Source organism: Spea bombifrons, chromosome 3 (assembly GCF_027358695.1).
Source record: "Spea bombifrons isolate aSpeBom1 chromosome 3, aSpeBom1.2.pri, whole genome shotgun sequence".
Lineage (NCBI taxonomy): Eukaryota > Metazoa > Chordata > Amphibia > Anura > Pelobatidae > Spea > Spea bombifrons.
The window spans coordinates 20,784,275-20,804,800 of record NC_071089.1 but is presented as its reverse complement, the minus strand read 5'-3'; the positions used below and the strand labels follow the sequence as shown (position 1 = coordinate 20,804,800).

At 38.5% G+C, this 20,526-nt stretch overlaps 1 protein-coding gene across 1 annotated transcript in view; it reads right to left on the bottom strand.

The window, feature by feature from the left end:
* Positions 1-20,065, bottom strand: part of SERTAD2 (SERTA domain containing 2) — a 35,409-nt gene extending 15,344 nt beyond the window's left edge. The window contains exon 1 of the mRNA XM_053459732.1: positions 19,853-20,065. The gene's annotated coding sequence lies outside the window, so the exon portion shown is untranslated. The remainder of the gene's footprint in view (positions 1-19,852) is intronic.
* Positions 20,066-20,526: the final 461 nt, after the last annotated feature.

Here is a 20,526-nt window from a genome sequence, read left to right as displayed (position 1 = left end):
TTAAGGTCTGGATAAGTAGAGCTTTGTGCCATGTTTTATTTGTTTTGGATTGCTGTTGGCACACATTGGGGTCCTATTTGGTGCATTCTGGTTGTATCTGTCTATGAAGAGTATCTCCTATTGGGATTGAACGACCTAGTTTCTAAGGGCAAAACTGAAGCTTTAAGTCCCTTTCCAGAAGATCTTACAAATCACCTTAATGTACTACTGCTAGAACAAGGTGCCCTTTGTATAAATGTACTTCTGAAAACAGAAATACATATGTAGGACTTTGGATGAAGCTGAAAACATCTTTTCCAACTGGAAAATGGCCGTATTCTGAGAGTTTTGTTTCCAAGAGTAATACAAAAACACCAATTCTGTTCCATAACTCGTATTTCACATGCTCTAAACAAGATTTACAGCTTCACATAGAAATTCAAAATGTGTAGACAATATACATTGGTCTATCCGGAATCTGTATAAAATTATAACCGCCTTCTACCAGGATCTGCTGATGAATATTTGTACTTAGTTAGGGCTGTAATCTGTTTTTAAGCTTTGAGCTGTCATGAATCATAAGCCACTCACTTGTCTTCCCGGAAGGAAGTTTTGTGTGTTGCTTATTTCTGTTTTTTTTTCACAGACTACCGGCAGAATTACTCAGGTGTGAATTACCCTGGACAAAGAGCTTTATACAATTTTTTTCAGGAAGTTCCACGGCTGTAAGGTGCAGGACAAGTGTAAAATGGCATTTTAGCAGCCATAGAGTGTCCTTATTCTATATTTAAACTTAAGTCAATATTTCAGAAAATTATTTCAATGGAATGTGTCCAACTGAAATAAAAATTGCTGCTGAGGGAGGTGTTGACTGGCAACGAGAAAGAACATGTAGTGGAGTTGGTCTACGCCATACAAGAATAAAGCATCTACTGAACTTACCTCGTGGGCAGCTAATAAGCTTCTCCAAAAATCTGAATTAGACCATGATGAGACATATTAGTATTCCTATACCTACGTAGTATCCTTAATGTGTAGCTATCACTTTTCCCAAACCCAACGCTCTTCAGCTTTAAATATTAAAATAATCAATATATAAGTAAGAAAACCCCACTTTATCTATATACAATGGGGAAATGTATCTAAACGTCCTTTTCTCAGGATCTGCATGATTACGCGTCCCCAGAAGTCACTCACTGGTTCAAGGAGTCCTTTGAAGGGGTTGGTGGGGAGAAGAGTTCAAGGGCAAGTCTCACAGCCAAACCCTTTCAGTGTTGTATACATTATTATTATTATTATAATTATTATTATCTTTTATTTATATAGCGCCAACAATCTACGCAGCGCTTAATACAATACATATATTCAAGGGGTATGACAAGACGAGAATTGACAAATACAAACCGATACATTAGGTGGAGAGGCTCAGCTCGCAAGGTTACAATCTTGAGATCAATGTTTTAAAATTGTTTTATTAATAACTTTATCTGCAGATTTGAAGGTTGCCATTGTAGGCAACTATGTGATAATTTGGTTATATTTTAAACGCAAACACCAGAGCTGAAGCTTTATTGTAATGCTAAAAAAGTCTTGCTTACACTACGAAAGTCCCCTTCCCCATAGACCTTAATCAGACAGATGACCCCTCTGGATGATTAAGACAGATAGATGTACAGCCGTACATTTAAAATGAGGTTTGTTTGTCTGTACGGCCGTACATTTAAAACTATTTTAAGTGATATTAGTGGTAGAAAAATAATAACATTATGATGGGAGTTTTCATTTTTGGACGGGAAATTAATCGGGTTATGCTGGCTCGGCCACCCTTACACATATCTCAGCTTCCATAATGTTAAAGTTTAACACTAAATATCTTTAAAAAAAGTGTATGTCAAACAAAAAGCAAAAGCCATGTGATCTTTTAAATTAAATAAGTTACTTGTATTGAAGCATGTGGCTGCGGCACTTGCCCCTTTAATAAAGACTTGGCTTAAGTCTACAACTCATTCAACGCACGGGGATGACGTTTACTATCATGGGGAATAAAGACCTGATTTCAGACAACAATTTCAGCACATTTTCACATAAATGGGTTTCCTTAACGCACAAGCCTAACATATCACAAGCTCTGCATAAAAAATGCAATCTTAGACCACAAAGACATCACATTCCCATGAGAAGAATGTCCCAGCTTCCCCAGCCTTTTGTCTAATGGTTTCTATAATCTCTACAAACAAGACATAATGTTTACAGTGCTGAAGTGAGCATCAACATATCAAAAGTATAGTATGAGATCATATTGAGTATGGGCTACATCACACTTTTAACGAGTCACTATCAGGTGTCAAAATATCTACTCTTCCCAAAAACCAAACACATGATCATCTCACGTTATTCCCGTTCCCAACTAGCTCACGACATCTCCTTCATGACACCCCTATGAACTGGGTGGACCACCAGTAATATCTCTTCTCACATTTTAGGGACTACCCTAGACTTGACTTTAGCATAAATCTAGCTTCCTTTGATACCTTCTTGCCTACACCTAATACTCATTGAGTAATAATAGTTTTCTATATCAAAGAAGACTTGTGAACTAATAAAGCTAGTCTAATTGCTAAAAATGTTATATGTCTTAAATACTTTTAGTTTTAGACTATTCACTGGGCATGCTCTAGTGTGTTTATTTGGGGTTCACGTGGCATGTCCCCCTTAACAGTATCTGTGGTATATTAACCCATTTACAAACACTAATATTGTCCTCCAAAGCATGTACTGTATTGAGTGTGAATGTCTTGGCTAATAAAAACAGTCAAGCTTGTTTTAATTTTTCCCAAAACCTGCATTAAAACGCTGGCTACAAACACAAAGCAATACTAAATCAACAAAACCATCAATAACACAAATAATAATACATTTGCCGTTTCCAATAAAACAATAGTTTGTTATATTTCGAAGCAAAGAAATTACCATTAAGAATAGAATGTGACCATGTTACATCCCCTTTTCTAATATTCTTAGCAGCTTTTAAACTACATTTTGGCACAGAACGCCATGTTCTTATTTGGGATTTTCCAAATCTAACTTGGTGCTGTTGAACAATGTGTTGGGAAAAACAAGATATCTTTAGGGAAAAAGACACACATATGGGTTGTAAACCAGGACCAACATTCTGGCACAGACGGTGAAAACAATATTTTCCAATTTTTGGCAATAGTATACTACTAATTTTGTTAATAGGTGGATTTGATTCTATTATTCTGGTACACATTTTTCCTTTAACCGAAAATACATTAGTTGATAGTTACTTATAAAGTAAATCTGTGTTAAATGCTTTATATAGTAAATGTAAAGTGGCTGATACAATGAAAAAAAGAATTCTGACCAAAAAAAAAAAAAACACGAATAATGTAGAATAAGGAGACCAGATCTACTATTTTGTGTTTCTTGTGTGGATAACAATGTCGCTGTGTAATCTGTTTTGTAACACTACCTTACTATTTCCCCCTTAGGTAGGCAGAAATGACATGGTATTGTATCCATGTTGGCTTTGCTATATCAAAGAAGGTCCTATAAGTTCTGGGCGCAGATCAGTTTTCTACACACCAAGAAGTTACATTTAGGTACAAAATGAGCTGTGTTAAAAGTAAGAAACAGTTGTGGGCTATTTGGTATGTTCCTATTTCCAAGTGCACTTGGCTGTGGGCATAGCCAAGAACGTCCCAGCTACACAGACCAAGAAGGGGTTGAGTTGGACCAGGATGCAGACAGATGGTAAGCAGGGCAGGACAGGGAAGAAGCACAAGCTGGCACATTAAGGTCAGCAGCTACTAAATGACACGGCCACTGGATGAATACGCGCAGCTGTGTGTATCCAGCCTACAGCCACACATTAATGCAGTGTATCAAAGGTAAAGGCACTGGTTTTTGCCACGGTGGCAGTCCAGACCTGGTGGGAAGTGGACAGAGTTATAGAATTAAAGTCCCTGAAAATCCCAAGGGTCATTGAGAAGAACTTCGCATCTACAACTTCTACAACTATTGCCCACGGCTTGATCTTCATTTTATTTGCAAATGCACAGTCTACAAACAATAGTAATTTATAGGAAAGTGCAACACGGTTTGCAGATCACACTATAATTATAAGATAACTTTGCAAATACATCATACTATTATTAGACTTAGGAATTAACTACAGCTTCCTGTCTAACAGGTGATGTTGCTTTACATGCCTTTGCCCTGACTGTACGGTGAACACACGCTCATAGCAACCCCGCCAAAATTGTGTAGGCATTATTCATACTACAGCCGACACTGTATGCCAAGGTTACCTGCATGTCCAGCAGTCATTGTTGCAACTACGAGATGTGTGAGTTTGAGACTGCGTGGGCTAGATATCTGTACACGGTACGGATTAAAGACTTTTCTAAGTACTTGTGTCAGACAGCATGTTGGTTACACGCTTCCTGTCTGCGCCTCTGTTTATCCATGGCTGCTGTTAGGAGCTCTTTTAAAAAGGACATAAGTATGTGTCAACTGGGGTCTTCACTAAAATGAACCCAGGCCACCCTGAGTGAAAACCTCAGTAGGGTCTCCCAGCAATGTGAATCCTGCTGAGGCCAACGACAAGTGCCTTACAGCTTTCGCTGGCTGGTTAAAATGGGCAGAAACTTTTTTTTCGGGCTCCAGGGATAGGCAAAGTGTCCGCAGAAGGACACCAGTGTCCGTGTCAAGGTTTCTGAAGGTTCACAGAACATCATTAAATTGTCCACCACATACCACTGTAAATGTCCACCATGAGCAGTGTTGGTTCCTACCCTTGCTGCTAAGATGATTCCCCTTTGGAGTCAACAGAGATTCAACATAGTGGAAACTGCTACGTTTTTGCCCTTTAAAGCAGACTGTACAAGACATTTATTCAGCCTTTCTACCTAGAACTTGGGTTCTCTGAATGAATTGTGAAGACATGACTGTGGTGTCTGTGAACTAAAGAGGAAGTTTGAGAGAAAGTTTAATGTTCCAAATTCGCAATATAACTATGTATTAAAAACAGTGTTCTTATGCAAGAACGACTGAGCAGACCCTATAAAATACAAAGTTAAAGTTGTGGGGAGAATTTTAAGAAACTTCCTATATTATCTATGCATTATACAGGGAGCTGAAATGTTTAACCTTCCAGCAGATCTTGCCCTTACCAGATCTTGCCCTAGCTGGCCTGCTTCTAACCGTATGGGGAGGAATTAAAAATGGTTATCAAGGATGGAAATTACAAAACTCTGCTTTAGGTGGATGGGTTTGTGAGAGTCTTAGGCCAGACGCAAAGAGGTACATTGTCCAGCTCGGCCAACGTGCTACTGGACCTCTTAGCCAGCCTAGTAAGCGGTGTGGAGGGGCACAGAAATACAGATCTTCCCTTTTATGCTAAATAAATATTTTTGTTCTAAGGGTGTTCAGCCATGCAAAGTATGGATATTGTTCTTGAAGTATGTATTTTAAAGCACCATTTCTCTGCAAAAACCTCTTTTTCTCCAAAATCTCCTTTTAGCCAAATGCAAAATACAAAGTTGCCTTGTTCCTGGTTTCTCAAAAATTCCTTAAAAAGAAAGAACTATTGATATTTTCTATTTTATTTGGCTTCTGCAGATATTGTGTTCTTTCAGGCAGAAATTAAGACTAAACATTTTTTTTATTTTTATCACATTTAGTGCATACAGTTCTCAATAGACATTTTTTTGTTTCCACAATTGTTCCTTGCCCATGGGCATACAATCTAATCATTATTCTTTTACTATTGGGATCAAATTGAAGGGCCACAAAGAGTATTCTTTAGTGCTAGAGTTTCAAGTTCATATTTACAAGTGTGTGTTTGCAGGCAATTAAACATATTACAAGCAGGAAAAATATTACACCGAAACCAACATTTCCAACGTTCTGACTGTTCCCATCTACATCTAACAAAAGCAGTGAGCCCCTGTGGCAATAGTACTATGAGGGTATGGCAAAACAGGCGCGGACATAAAGAACCACTGTAGTCTATAACCAACATCAATGTCCCATAGGCAGATATAACCTAAAGTAGCTAGACTAGATGCAAACCCCCAACATTCCAGTTTGGGAACCCCACACACTGCAGATATACTCCCTCCTCACACCCCAACCACCAGCTGCAGGAATATGCCCCCCCATACCCAATAACTCCCTCTCCCCATGCTCCCCTCCATAGGCTCTCCTCCAGCAGGCCCTGTAGGTTCCTTCCAGCCTCGCTGGCTCACTGGTTACAAGAGGTCCTTGCATCTTCAAAGACCCCAAAGAGATCTCTAATCATACTGCACTGCTACCTAATAGAGCAAAAAGAAGTTGTAAAAAACAAAAAAAGGGACAAATGTAACTAAAGGGAAAAAAAAAAATTATATATATATATATATATATATATATATATATATATAAAATGCTCCCAAACACCTCCTACCCCCTACAGAGGAAATGTACATATTTTACTTTACTCACAAACCCAAACATTTTTAAAAAGAATAAAAATGTATCGTGTATTTTGTCCCTTGCATAACATTAAAAAACTATAAATGCATCAAAAAAACTGCAAGGAGTCCAAATGTTTAATTTTCGCCATATGGTTTTTTAAAGGTTGGTAAAGGAAGGTTTACGTAACATGGTGCACTCTGATACTTGCCTGTAAATGCTAAGGGTAGATACAAATTCCAGGATTATGAGGGGTTTATAATCTTAAAACAAATAAATGAGTACATTTTGCGTTTTCTTTTTCCTCATTTGCATTAGCTACGTACAATTTATACTTTGAAAAGCTTTGAAAAATAAGGTGATTTTTTTTCCCCACAACTTTTTCTTTAATGCTACATGATCGTAGATAGACAGACAGACATCTAGATAGATAGAAAATGCTTCAAAAAAGTACCTTCTTGTCATAAAAATATAATATAGTTTGAATGGGTAAAAAAAAATCCTCATGTGTAAAAAAAAGAGGTTAAAAAAAAATCAGCATTGTATCTGTATAAGAATTTTCAGTGAACATAAACTTTTGGAGTGTGCATTTGATTTATCAAAGGCTGACGGGGTTAGTAGATGCTGCCCTTCGCAGGGTAATTGGTTGTCTTGGGTGCTACTAAAAGGTCAAAATGTATACGGTCCCCGGCTTGTTAGATCTGAGCACGGATCTAGCCTTTGTGTCTCCGTCAGAGGTTCTTGTCACTCGCCTGCACAGCGTTATTAAGGAAAATAAAAGAAATTAACTCATTGAAATTGCAGGTCATAGGAATAAACTCTTGATGCTTATAAAAAAAAGAGCAGGCTACAACTATTTGCGAAAACTCTTTTAAAGCTAAGGGATTGTGATGAATCATGTTTCTGTTTATCTTATCTCTTCTGCCCAATTTTCCATTTTCTGTAACCTTTTTAATGCTTTTAGCATTTAAATCATTAAGGTGGCAGCCATGAACGTTAAAGAAAGTGGGTCCCATTTAATGACCCATCCAAACCTTAATTGGTTTTAACCAAATCCTGTAAAATGTGTGGTTGGCAGTTCAACAGGAGACATTGCAGTTATTAGAGTTTTTTTAATGTGCGAATGTATGGAAGGATTCATCAGCTATTTGCATTGCAGAAAATACATTATTCAAAATGGATTATCCTCATAGTAGTGTATATATGGCGATTACCTCCAGCAATGGTTTGTGGAAGAGTTCCAAGGAAACTCTTGGAAGCATGCGCAAAAAGAGCTCCCTTTATTTTCAGTTTAGGAGCCAGTACCACACTTGAATCAGTCGCTACCTTAGTCAAGTTTGCAGTGAACAATCCCATCTCCAAAGATTATTCAAACCAGAATGGCTTGGGGAAAAATAAACATGAGACGTAACCCTTGGGAGGCATACACCCCCCCACACACTCATTTATTTCTCATACAGACAAATCATTTTAATACACAATCAGAAAATATAAATACAAGTCTTTGCATCTTTCCAATATGGATATTACAGCCCAGCCATATCTTTTAGAGGTCATCGTTTAAAAATATTTTAGGAACGTCAGTGTCATTGTGATGCAAACGGATAAAAATGTGAAAGGTAAGCAAATCCCGCAGAATTGGAAGTGCATTTCTGAGATGCCTTTTATATCACTAGAATTGCACACCGGACGCCTGTATAGGTAATTTGTACAATTATTATTTTTACACCTTTAGATCTCTAACGTCTGCTCTGATCAGGGTCCTAGAGTTTAGTGCCAGATATAGTGCCCTTATTGGAACCTTTCTAATATCAGATTTATGAAAACATACTCAATATTTAGCACTCTCCACACCTTGACATACATAATCTGTCCAATTTGTTTACATGCATTTAATTGCATCTACTCTCAAACAACAAAAAGTGATTTTTAAATAAAATATGAATATACCATGCAATCGCCCAACAAAATAGTGCAGAGTAAGAACTGCAAGAGCTATGAATTATACAGTGGTTTTAAAGCTCACGGTACAAGATATTCCATATGCTATCAAAGGACATGCTCTTTCTCTTTACATGTGTTCTCCACTTATGTCTGTACACTGGCATTTCTAGGGTTAAAAATGGTGTGTACGGAACACAAATGTTTAAAAAGGACAAAAAGGAAACATTTTTGCGAATGATAATGGAACAGGGGGACATTTGTCTAATAAACATACGGTAACTAGGTTGGGAAAAAATTACATTTTATGAAATCCCTATAATAGAGTATATTATAATGAATGAAACTTACTATAAAAAAGGGTTATATACCGTATATATATACAGTATATATTTTATATATATATATATATAGACCATCAGTACAGTCCATAGTGCTCTCACAAAGGAGAAGTGAAAACTAACAATGTTAAAACTGACAACAACATTAACACTTTAGGGTGTTAACAAGTTAAGACATACCGGAACAGATGGAGATGGGCTCTAATACGGAATTCTTAGTTCTACTTTGGAAGCACTTGACTTTCGTGAGGTTAATAAAAGGGTTAAATAGATATTCAACAAAAGAGTATCTAACTCATTAGGACAGTGACAGTTCATTGACCAACTTACAGCTCTCTTAAAAATGAATATCAGGTATATAAAGTACACTTAACAGCACGCTTCAAAATGGTTTTGGGCTATTTGATATGTTGTATTAACCCTTTATTTATAGCTAAAGAGAGCTGAGAAATATGCTTGCGAGATCACGCAGTGTTAACCTTAACATAATTAACAGCTTATCTCGCCGGGCTGGAAATCATGCGCTCAGATCCTTCATCACACTTTTAAAAGAACCCCCTGTACCCAAATTATACTTCTGACCATGTCGGCTAAAGAAAAAAAGCACCAGGGGCAGCAAAGTGGACAGATTGTCATGTTCTTGAAAACATGACTCACAAGTATCTGCAAATTAACACGTAAGCAATTCGGAGAACTCTCTGCAAGTCTAAAAGAAGATTCCATGATTGCTCAGGAACTACACCTGTATAAGACATAATGTATTGTTTTCTTCTATTCCTATTCATTTACTAATATCAAAATTAGTGCTGTTTTTATGTTGTGATAGTAGCTTTACGGAGGGTGGTCTTTATTTAGGGTAAGAAATGTCCACAAAACATGCTACCATCTCCTACTTGCCATGACAGTGGGATTCATATCCATTTTTTTGCTGCCATAATTTGCATATCATGCCTCCCAACAGTCCCAATTTTGCTGCCCCACTGAGCTCTACCTCTGTCCTGCTTTTCGGCTCCGATTATATTCTCCATTGTCTGTGACAGCAGCGGTGCCCAGTAACGCTCCCAGTTTGAGTGACGCCCTACCTCCGAAGCTCTAACCCCTGGCGTCCTGATTCACGGGGGGTAGAAGTTGGGAGGTATGAGATATGATTACTTATACCAAAAGGGTTTGATACCATCACAAAACCACAACAGAAAACTATTGAGGACACATACTCAAATATGTAATCTTTTAGAATATTTGGAGTAACAACAATGAAATTGTAAGATTGGAAAGAAGAGAATAGACACCAGATAACTCATTTCAGCAAAGTATCCTATGTAGAAGGGTGGATGACAATGAAACCTGCCTACCGCATTCACTCACAGGCAAGTTTTCCTTCCATTTGTGTTCTACACTGAAAATGCTGCAGTTGAGCTTCGTCCCTCAAGACATTTTGAGGAGGCTGCTGTGCCTTCTGGCTGCCTTGAAGACTTCTTTGCCCCGCCGAGGCTTTGGCCTTGGGAAGGAAGGGGCTGGACATCCCCACCTGGGAAGCGCAGCCCCAAATGTTTCCTCTGTGGTCCTATCACACTTGGAGCACCTTTCTTCACACAGCGAGGGGAAATATGATAACTTTGGGCTTTCAGGTAAAAATTACAGTAATAATAATAAGTCAAAGTTCAACACTGCTGTTGATCCAGAAGGCAAACCCTTCGTTCAAATGATTTCCAACTGTGCCTCAAAAAGGGAAAAAGTCATTCTTCACCCCAAAATGAAACCTGATTTCTCACTGGATCAATAAGCTGTAAAAAACCCTGACCTCACAACCAGTTAGATTTCCGTATATTTATATTATCACCATATCTCATCTCTTTTTTTCCACCTCCAATCTATACATATTGAGATCCTTTAGTCTTTCTTGATAATTTGTATCCTGCAACCCATTAACCATTTGTAGCCCCCCCCTCTGAACTCGGTGGATATAGGCATTGCCCCCAAATATACATTAGATATCTTATGGTCCACTAGCTGCCACTTGGGCAAAAAAAACCACCCTAAGGCTTGTTATTTTTAAGCCATGTTGTATACTGTATCAAACGCAAAGGGTTAATCCACCAGTGTTTTTCTGCATGCTAAAAAATACATCCCTGATCTAGGAAAGTGAATAAGCATTGGCCTTCTGACTCCAAACAGGAAGATATTTTCTACCATTAAAACTCTGATTTAAGTCACGTGCCGGCGAGGAGGGGGTGGAATGTTAGTTCAGCAGCCATATCCCTTTAACTGCCATATGGGCTCATATGATAACAGCTGTACGGGCCTGCATGCGTAACACTGCGACCTAACAGACAACTGGAAGGAAACATATAGACTGAAAAAAAGAGCTATGTAAAGAAGTCTAACGTTTGCTAAAATATTAAACGCAGATTTCCCTTTTTTTTTCATCCTGTAGTGAAGTCTAAGCGTTTACATTCTTAATGGCTTTATGGAACTAGCACTGCTAATATTAACATTTTGACGTTCTGGAAAACAGAGAAAGATAAAGCAGTCGTACTATAGGTCATGCTACATTTTAAATGTACGATCAAATGCTCGAAGACACCGAATTTAATCTCTGTGCCGCAAGTGATGTGGCAGAAGCTTATTTAACATGCATCCTAAGTGTAATGATATTGACACAACATTTTTGGTTTGCTGCTTCTCCGTGAAGACCAGAAAAAAGACCCAATAACCTATTTGTCCAACATGACCATGCCGCTGAATGACTCAACCCAGAAGAAAAGGAACGTGGCTGTGGCACGCTAATCACCGTGGCTAATCACCACGGCTAGCAACCCCTGGCTTCACCATTGAAATAGTTTTTTTCAAACGGCTAATTTTTCATCTGCTCCTAAACATAAATTCCCCTTAATTTCCTAACAAAAATTGAGACAGTTTCATTAATTATAAATGAGTTGCATTTCACCCTGCAGATTTCATTATGACCTCGTCTCCTCTCTCTGAGAGACTCCCTGGTATAAGCCTTTTATAGTTATCTATACTGATAGATGTTTTTTTTAATTCACCATAGCGCACCTGCAACCCACAGTTTAGTGAATAAACCCTTTTGTTTCTGGGGCAATTCTAGGGAATAACTATCTGATGAAGAGACAGTCACACTTAAATATATTATTAAAACCAGCTAAAAAGACCCAAAAATAATAATAAAAAAAAGAAAATTATACATGAGCTTTATTATAGTGAATTTTTAACTGTTTCATTCTATTAATTAACCAAAATTAATATTATTTTGTAGAGACTTGCCTAAAGTATCAGAAAACAACATAAGAGACGGCAGAAAAGCCTAGACATATTGTGGTGTTATTTCATCATACATTTGAAATGACATCGATACATATACATTTATATTTGTATACTATCTTCAAACTAGAGTCCCACCACTACCACCACCACCACTGCTGCCCAATAACCACCAACCAGAGTTCAAATGGTTAACTGGGAAATAAACCATTAATTGTTCCATGGAAGAAGAACATTTTTTTTTTTTATACGGTGAAGTCGGTCTGAGACCCAGAAAGGGATAGCACGTTGGTTATGAAATAGGTTTAAATAGTTTGGTCGAGCCACTCTTCGCAGATCTCCCTCAAGGCAATTAAAACTCGTCAAACCTGCTGTGGCAAGCGTGCGCTGCGCTTCGGAATAGCAGGAAAAAAAAAAAAGAGAAGGCCCTCCACGCTGTCTCCAGCTTCCACCCCCATTGATCTGCATAGTTCACCTCCAGTTATGGGCGTTCCTTTTTATGGTGCAGCTCAGCGTCTCAGCAAGAGAAAAAGCCTTCAGACAGCACACGGACGGTGGAAAATATTAGGAGTCAAACCAACAACTCTGTTCACAAACAGAGGACTCTCCGGACCCTTAAAATGTTACTGGAACGCACAGAACGAACCGGGCGCAGGCGTAGCACATGAAATAAATGTTATACTCCTGAGAACATAGATGTTACAGAAAATTAGATCTCGCCTTAGAGATCTGCAAGTGTAGATATTGTGCTTCCCATCTAGCAGATATGCAATTGCAAGCTCTGTTGATCAGGGCTCCCCACAATACATCTGTCTATTTCGGTACGTGAGAAATGTAGATTTTGATCTATACATCTTATCTACAAATAAATTTAAAAGAACAGACTTAAAACAAACTTGCTAGACATAGTAGGCTAAGGGCGGTTTGAAATCGGGACTCCCATTACACTCAGCCAGCCTTTTGGCTGACTGGCTATAGTCCCAACAGCTTGAGAGGCTGCGGTTGCATGAACTCTGTTAAAAATGCATTCGCTTAGACAGCTGAGCAATCCCAGTAACCATCTATGCTGTGAATACTGTGCTGCGGAATCTGCACTTTATTAAAATGGCTCAGGGTCTTTCTTCCGAAGCCGTGGTTACTGCTGTAGTGTAATAATCAATGCTGTAACCAATAACCACACCAAAAAGAGGAAAGGTAGACATTACAGACAATTTACAAGCCACCTGCTATTCAGAGATGAAAAATTGGACAACAAATGTTGCCATTTTCTTATTGTCACACTTATGCTAGCTGTGTGGGCCATTTAAATGTTTTTGTGGCGTCCATCCGCAGAATCTCCCATATACATTTGGCCCTTCCAGACAGCTCATCTGCGGCCAGGCGGGGGTCTATTCGGACCCACATGCACATGTGTAGAAAGTGCTTCTATTGATTTCAATTTGAATGCTTTATTGCCACTGATTGGCTGTTTCAAGCAGCCAATCAGTGGTAAGAACCGTTGGACCACATCAGAAGAGGGCAGAAGGGTTGCAGCTTCTACCTCCGATAAGTGCTTTATTATTTGCATTTTCCTTTAAAACCAAAAACGTCCCTTTTAGAATAAGTTACTGTTTGTTACTAGAAAAGGTCTGCACTATAATTGCAGCAATCTTTTACACTCGTTAACTCTACAAATACTCTCTTCCATTTGCAAGATGCTACTTGTCAAATATATCTAAAATGCATCTAAAATGTTTAGTGAATAGCTGGTTTCATGCCTATAATCAAAATAAAATGACATTTTCCAAACTCATTATACAATTTTGGCAAATCCATTTTATCTACATTGAATACCCAAATATAGAATAACCCCTCAAAAACATAACTACTAATATTACACATTCACACAATTGGAAAAAGCACTGAGCGTCTGCACCACGGACCGCAGTCACCTTGACCACTTTATTTTTCATTAACAGGAATCTAGTCCACAATATAAAGCATTTTTATATATCTACCTCTTGCGTTCTAGAATTCTGGCCAAAGCAAATTCCACTAACAGTCCCACTCCAAGCAGTTGCCTTATTCGTAATGCATATTCCACATTAAAAATTAATCCATCCACACATCCAAACGAGTCAATACTAGGTTGCCAGATTACGTATAACATGTTTTACCTTCACATGTGTCCAGTTAAAGGAAAAATTATCCCCCCCCCCCAAAAAAAAATGCTTTCTGGCTGTTAAAAAAACAGCAATATATCTGGTCACTCTTTGATGCACAGTTGCAATCGTATTGAGCGAGTATACTGACAAGGTAATGATGACGCCAGCAGATTACATATGAGGTAAGCACAGGCATAATTATTGAAAGATATATTGATCATTCTTTTTTTGTGAAAGGACTATGGGGTTCTGTATAAAACTGCTAAAAGTTGAACAATCAGCAGAAACATTCAAATGGTTTCTATTAAGATTGCCCGGTGTAACCACTTTGCACTAGAATTGCTTTCTACGTCTCTCCCTTGGAATCTAACAGCTGGAGAGGCTCAGTTTGCACATGAATGGTAGCGATCGTGTAAGGTCATGTGGGATTCAATGGGTTACACAGGAGCAGGGGGCATTAAGCGAGAACACTAGGCATATAGTAGGAAACGTAGCCGGCCTGTCTAGATTTAAGTGGACCTTGCTCCTTTTTAGCTCATGATCTTTGGACCCTGTAATCAGCCAGTTTTCTCTCCTACTATGTCCTTATTGCCAAGAGCTGTAGCAACTCGAGCCATCTCCTCTTGTGTCCAGCACACAGAAAACTGTGCAGCGAGCCTGCAGAAATCACTGCAGCCATTATTTATTTGCTATATGGGGTGAGCAGACATGTGCAAAGTCCCATTAACGGGGTATGATGGATGCACTGGGATGCTGCTAACAAAACGAGGTTTGTGTTAGCGGCTCTACAATATGCATAGAGAGAGGAGGATTATTACGTCAAATAATTTAAAAAATAAATAAAATAAAAAGCATCTATTGCCACAATTTGTTTCCTTGTATTTTTTTTCTACACAAGGACTACATCTCCATACCACGGATAGCTATTCTTGGATCCCAAACTCAAGCACCCCATCTCACACAAGGTGGATTCAGAAATAACTGGAGGCTTTAAGATTACCCGAACCTTTAGAACTCACAGGCAGCCCCTAACCCCAATTCAATGTAACACTGGCCCATCTGTTAGCAAAATAAATAAATTAAAAAAAATAAATAAACTGGAAACAATTAAACAGCTAACAAGTGGCATCTTTGGAAAAGCCAGGGATGGTTTTTAAATAATATGAACACCCTAGGGATATAGTACAGAACTGAATGTGCATTCCACACTGAACAGGTCTGAGTGCTCGATAATAGAATAAGGATTACCCATTCTAGTGCCTCAGTGATCCATGCGACGATTATCCAACCGCACGTACTAATATATATATTATATGTTTTTTATATATATATATATATATATTAAAAACACAGCACACAGTAGGAAACATCTTTATATTTCCTTACGTTTTTAATACATATATTAAAAACTCAGAAAACAGTCTTTGACCCCATTATCACTTTGAGTTAGCCCTTGTGTGGCCTTCTTACTACATCAGATCCTGCTACTTGGCAAGCAGCTAAACAAACCAGTGTAATCTTTTACAAGCAAGGTGCTCCTTTTACGTCAGCGGCTACACTTGTGTTGTCGATAGTTATTTGTTTCTCTCTATCTATTGCACGGGGCTGCAGAATGGGCTGAAGCTTTAGGAATAAATTCATGCTAATTATTAACACTATACGGTGATCGCCCCACCAAGTAAGTCTTAATTGAGAATTAAGCAGTATTAGGTAGCAAAACAATTACTAATAAATGAATTAAGAAGTTATAATGCATACATACAGCTAAAAATGTGAGGCACCAACAGTAAAGGTTTAGGGGCCCTGTATTAGTAATTATATCAGGGCTATATATAATTTGTTTTAATATTGGCATGAAATTTAAACACCATACACCTTGGTGGTGCTATACTATTATTCTTATTATTATTATCTTTTATTTATATATAGCGCCAACAATCTACGCAGCACTTGATATGGCTAGCACACACAATTTGTTGCTTATTGTATCTCTTAATCTCAATCTCTTTTTTTCAAACCTTCCTCGCTAATCCTGATTTATAAAAGTCAATAAAATGTACACATTTACAAAAAATGCAAGGAAAATGAGCCACTTGTGGGCAAAATGGTTGGACTGCCCATTTGGCTGATTGCTCTATACATTTCGTATAGCATGTTGAGTAGCATTGTGTGGCAAGAGACATTTTTTAACATGTTTGGCAAAAGCTTCTGTGAGAACGCCAAGCCCTGCAAATAGCCCCTAAATATCGGCTTGATGACCTTGCGACAACTATTTCTTTCCTGAATCATTATGACGTAATAACATACATCCATGTAACATAACGAACCGCCAAAACAAGATAATCAAGATAAGAAGGCTTTCTTTCCCTGTATGATATTTCTGTCCATTCCGCTCTTTCATCATCATGGAAGCTGGAGAAGATTTCTTCCCATACGTTTCCCTATATAACCTAACATAAACTACTTACCTTGATCCATTAGCACTGATCAGCTGAGATGAGATCTGACCTTTTCCCCCTAATTTTGCGCAGCCCCCTACATGCTGTAGTTTCCCAAAGTTACAGATGGCTGGCTAAATATTGGCTGATTGAAGCACGCCTGTAAATACACCTGTCACGCGACATTGCTATACTATACCTGCTACATCTAACAGACAGTATGCGTCTACACTTTAGATTCATATTAACCCTAACATGGTGTTCGGAGAGACCTGAAATGCTTTTGCTCCCATAAAGTTTATAGAAGAATCCCTCCGTGGTTCCCATTTTTCAGGGAACACCCAGGATTTGGGGCCAATATCTAAATTCTAATTTCTTATCCTAGGGGTGGTATGCCAGTTGGTGGGCCTGCTTGAAGTTTTGCCCACGCTATAGCTAATTTCAGTGAATTTACCTAATTATTCCAAAAAAGTTTTAACCATACAATACGCCTAATTTCTTGTAAAATGTGTCAGGGTTCACTTACGTCTGATAAAACAGAAAGGGAATTCAGTTCCTCAGGTTGAAAATGTTTCTCAATACTTCCTCCTTTCTAACTAGTTTACAAGATGATTGTTAAATCAGGATCAATATGACTTTATATGCTTGTATTTGACATATTATTAAGGGTTTGAAAATATAAAAATGTTTACAATTAAGTAATTTTGTTGTGAAGATCTTGAAGTTTTAATCTCGGATAAAGTCTAGACTGTTTTATCCCTAACATGACCAAAGATAATTTTGATGTTGTAGTAACAGACATATCGCTGTTTTCACAATTTCCTAATTTCTCAATACTAAAAGTTTTGGTATGTGTATAAACATACTATTGTTTTTTTGGTATATCAGCTATAACGCACTTTGTACATTTATGTCATTATAGAATTATGTATGTATTGACATGCTGTCAAGAAGGCAATAAACACCCAAAAGAATGGCCTACGTCCAAGTCTGGTGCATTATATTATTAGGTGCTTTTTATTTTTAAAAGAATATAGAATATTAGTGCTTTGAGTATTATAATAGACTTGTATCATGACAAATTATAGTTGTAGGCAGAATACCAAATGACTCCCACACAAATGCCCACATAATGAGTAAACAGTAGCAATTTGTGCAGATAATACTTATAGAACTAGCTATGGCTCATGGAAGAGCTTCTTCATGAACATGGAAGGTCTACGTAGCTCCTCATGTTGGGAAGTAGTTAATAAGTCTCATTGCTAAAGTGTTAAGTCAACAAATCTCCTAAGCATCCTCGAGACTCCTTACATATCCCTCTCTGTAGTCCAAATATACAAACACATCAGAAGTAAAACATAATCTATGTACCCATCAACTCACAGCAGCAAAGAACACAAAAAGTCCTTTGGCCGTGTCTCCAAAGTTAGAGGTCATATCAGACATAACGATACACAGTAGCTTTACCGTCTTCTAAACCAGTCAGTCTTTTCGAAATAAACTATATCTTATCATAAAATTGGGCGTTTTTTTTTAAATCTTTCTAATTGAAAGGTTAGAAATCCATCTTGCAGGCAGAAGATCTGGCAAAATTACACATAATCAATGTGCCAAATGAATTCCTTCATCTCCCTTTTATATGGCAAAACTAGTCAAGAGACACACAACTTATTTGTGAAATTCAGCAGCATCTTCAAGGAGGAAACACGAGGCCTTCATTATCCTTATATCAATAATTTGTTTGAGCAATCATGGACATATAGAAAAACTTCTATTAAGTACTTTGTTTCCAAAATTAGTTACGATACTTAGAAACGTATAAAGTACCACAAACTAATTTAATGACTGCAAACATTTTAAAATAAAAAAACAACATGTAAAGAATGAAGTTCCACCAAAAAGACATTGCTCTTTGTATTTGCTGCTTATCATAACCAAGGTTCTTCTCTTGTTCTTCAAAAACATATACATTAATAAAGGCATTACAATATATTGAAATCCATACAGTCAAGCTCCCACGCTAAGCATTTCCACAAACCCTAAACTTCACTTTTTAGTGGTCATCAAAGCACAGAGATGATTTGGAGTGTTCACAAAGTTTAAACCTTCATAGAAATCAACAGTAAATGCCATTTCTGATGGCTGAGCTTTGGGTATGAAGGTACAAGCCTGATGCAACACACAGCCCATACCAAGTGAGCCTGCACGCTTACAATTGTCTACAAGATCTCCACTGAAGACAAAGGTCCAGCAAAACATTGTTGATCCCAGGCCATCTGTCTGCAACTGAAGATAGCCCACTGTTTGCCTGCTTCAGCTTGAGACTTACCACTGTGAATATGGGCTTTAACACAGCTCAATGGACTATTTCCATGTCAATTCTAGAAATGACTCTAAAAATGCAGCAAGTGCAGCATTAACCATTATGCAATGTATGTCAAACTAACACAGCAGTCCCCACCCCACCCCCATGGCATCAGTGCATATATCCACCCCCTAAAATGTACTTGTTGACAGAGATCCACAAATACAAAAAAAAACCCCACTAAAACACTAAAAGAGAGTGTTTCACTTCCATTATAGCCACAAAGAGAGAGAAACTTTCTGAAACTGTCAGATCCATCGAGTAACTGCAGACAGGAGCAGCCTCCAGAATTCAGGAACCATTCTGATCTTCAAACTTCAAGGGAAGAACCTAAACTTAAGCATTTAGGAGACTCGGGGATTCTGACAGTGGACTAAATACTTGGAAATGTACAGTGATTGCCTTCTGAATCCTTTCTATAGGTTGTTTTCGTGATCACACGCGATCTGTCATCCAATGGATCGCTATAATGCACCAGTTCAATACTGTACCTAAAAACAAATTAACCTTTACTGTGCTGGGATCAATGGGGCAGAAATAACTCAACTGACAAGGGCGATCGGACAGCAGAAAAAAAAATGAAATAAATAAAAGAATACAGCGCTTAGGATCGCTCCCGATGTTCTATACAACACTGGAAAAGCCTCTCCGATAACGATCCACTACTTCTTGGAACAACTTACATCCCATGTAACAATGTAAACCGACAGAACTTTACTCCGAGGCACTAGATCCAGCGATTAAAACATGTGAGTGACAGCACCCCCCCCTGCCCGATATCTACATGTGATTGTCACTGACATCTGAACAGTGTCATGCATAACAGTTTGTATGTTGCAGCAAGCGGTGTGTATGCATAAATAATCGGACGTGAGTTGAACTTACCACATGCAGTTTCACCTGAGGTTTAAAACATCAGGACCGACCCCCTCTCCCCCTAATCTAGCACCAGCTCCATATGTCGGACCGGCTGCACGATTAAGCCAGTGCTTTTTGCTGGCTGGAGACGAGAGGCATTATACAATGGAGGAGGAGGAGGTGGGGAGAGAGGAGAGCAAAACCCACTGCTTACGAGACTGCCTGCGCTCCCAGCACTTGCCATGAAATAAAATGACGTGAAGAAAAAGCTCTCGCAAGCTCCTTGCCCTGTAGCTCACGTCAAGGCTCCTCCTCTGTCCCCAGCAAGCGCTCCCTCCTTCAGCTGTGTGTCTCTTCCTCCCTCCTTCTGTATTCTCCCTTCCCCCCTCCTCCTCCCAGCCTTTGCTCTGATCTGCAGCTCCAGAGTAAGGGCTAGAAACTAAAGTACAGACAGCAGCACAGCACATGCTCCACATGGAGGGACTGGCCAATTGCAGGGAGGCTTCTCACATATCACTTACATGTGTCTTTGTCCCAAGAGATCAAGCTATGTTAATGCAATTCTGCTGCAAGTGTGTGCGCGCAGTGTACGGGGGGGGGGGTAAGCATTTGCTTGGGCTCTGTAGCCTTGATCATAAACAATGCGGCAAATTCCATTATATGCCCGAAAGTAGAAGGACTTATGTGTAATTATTGTGTTG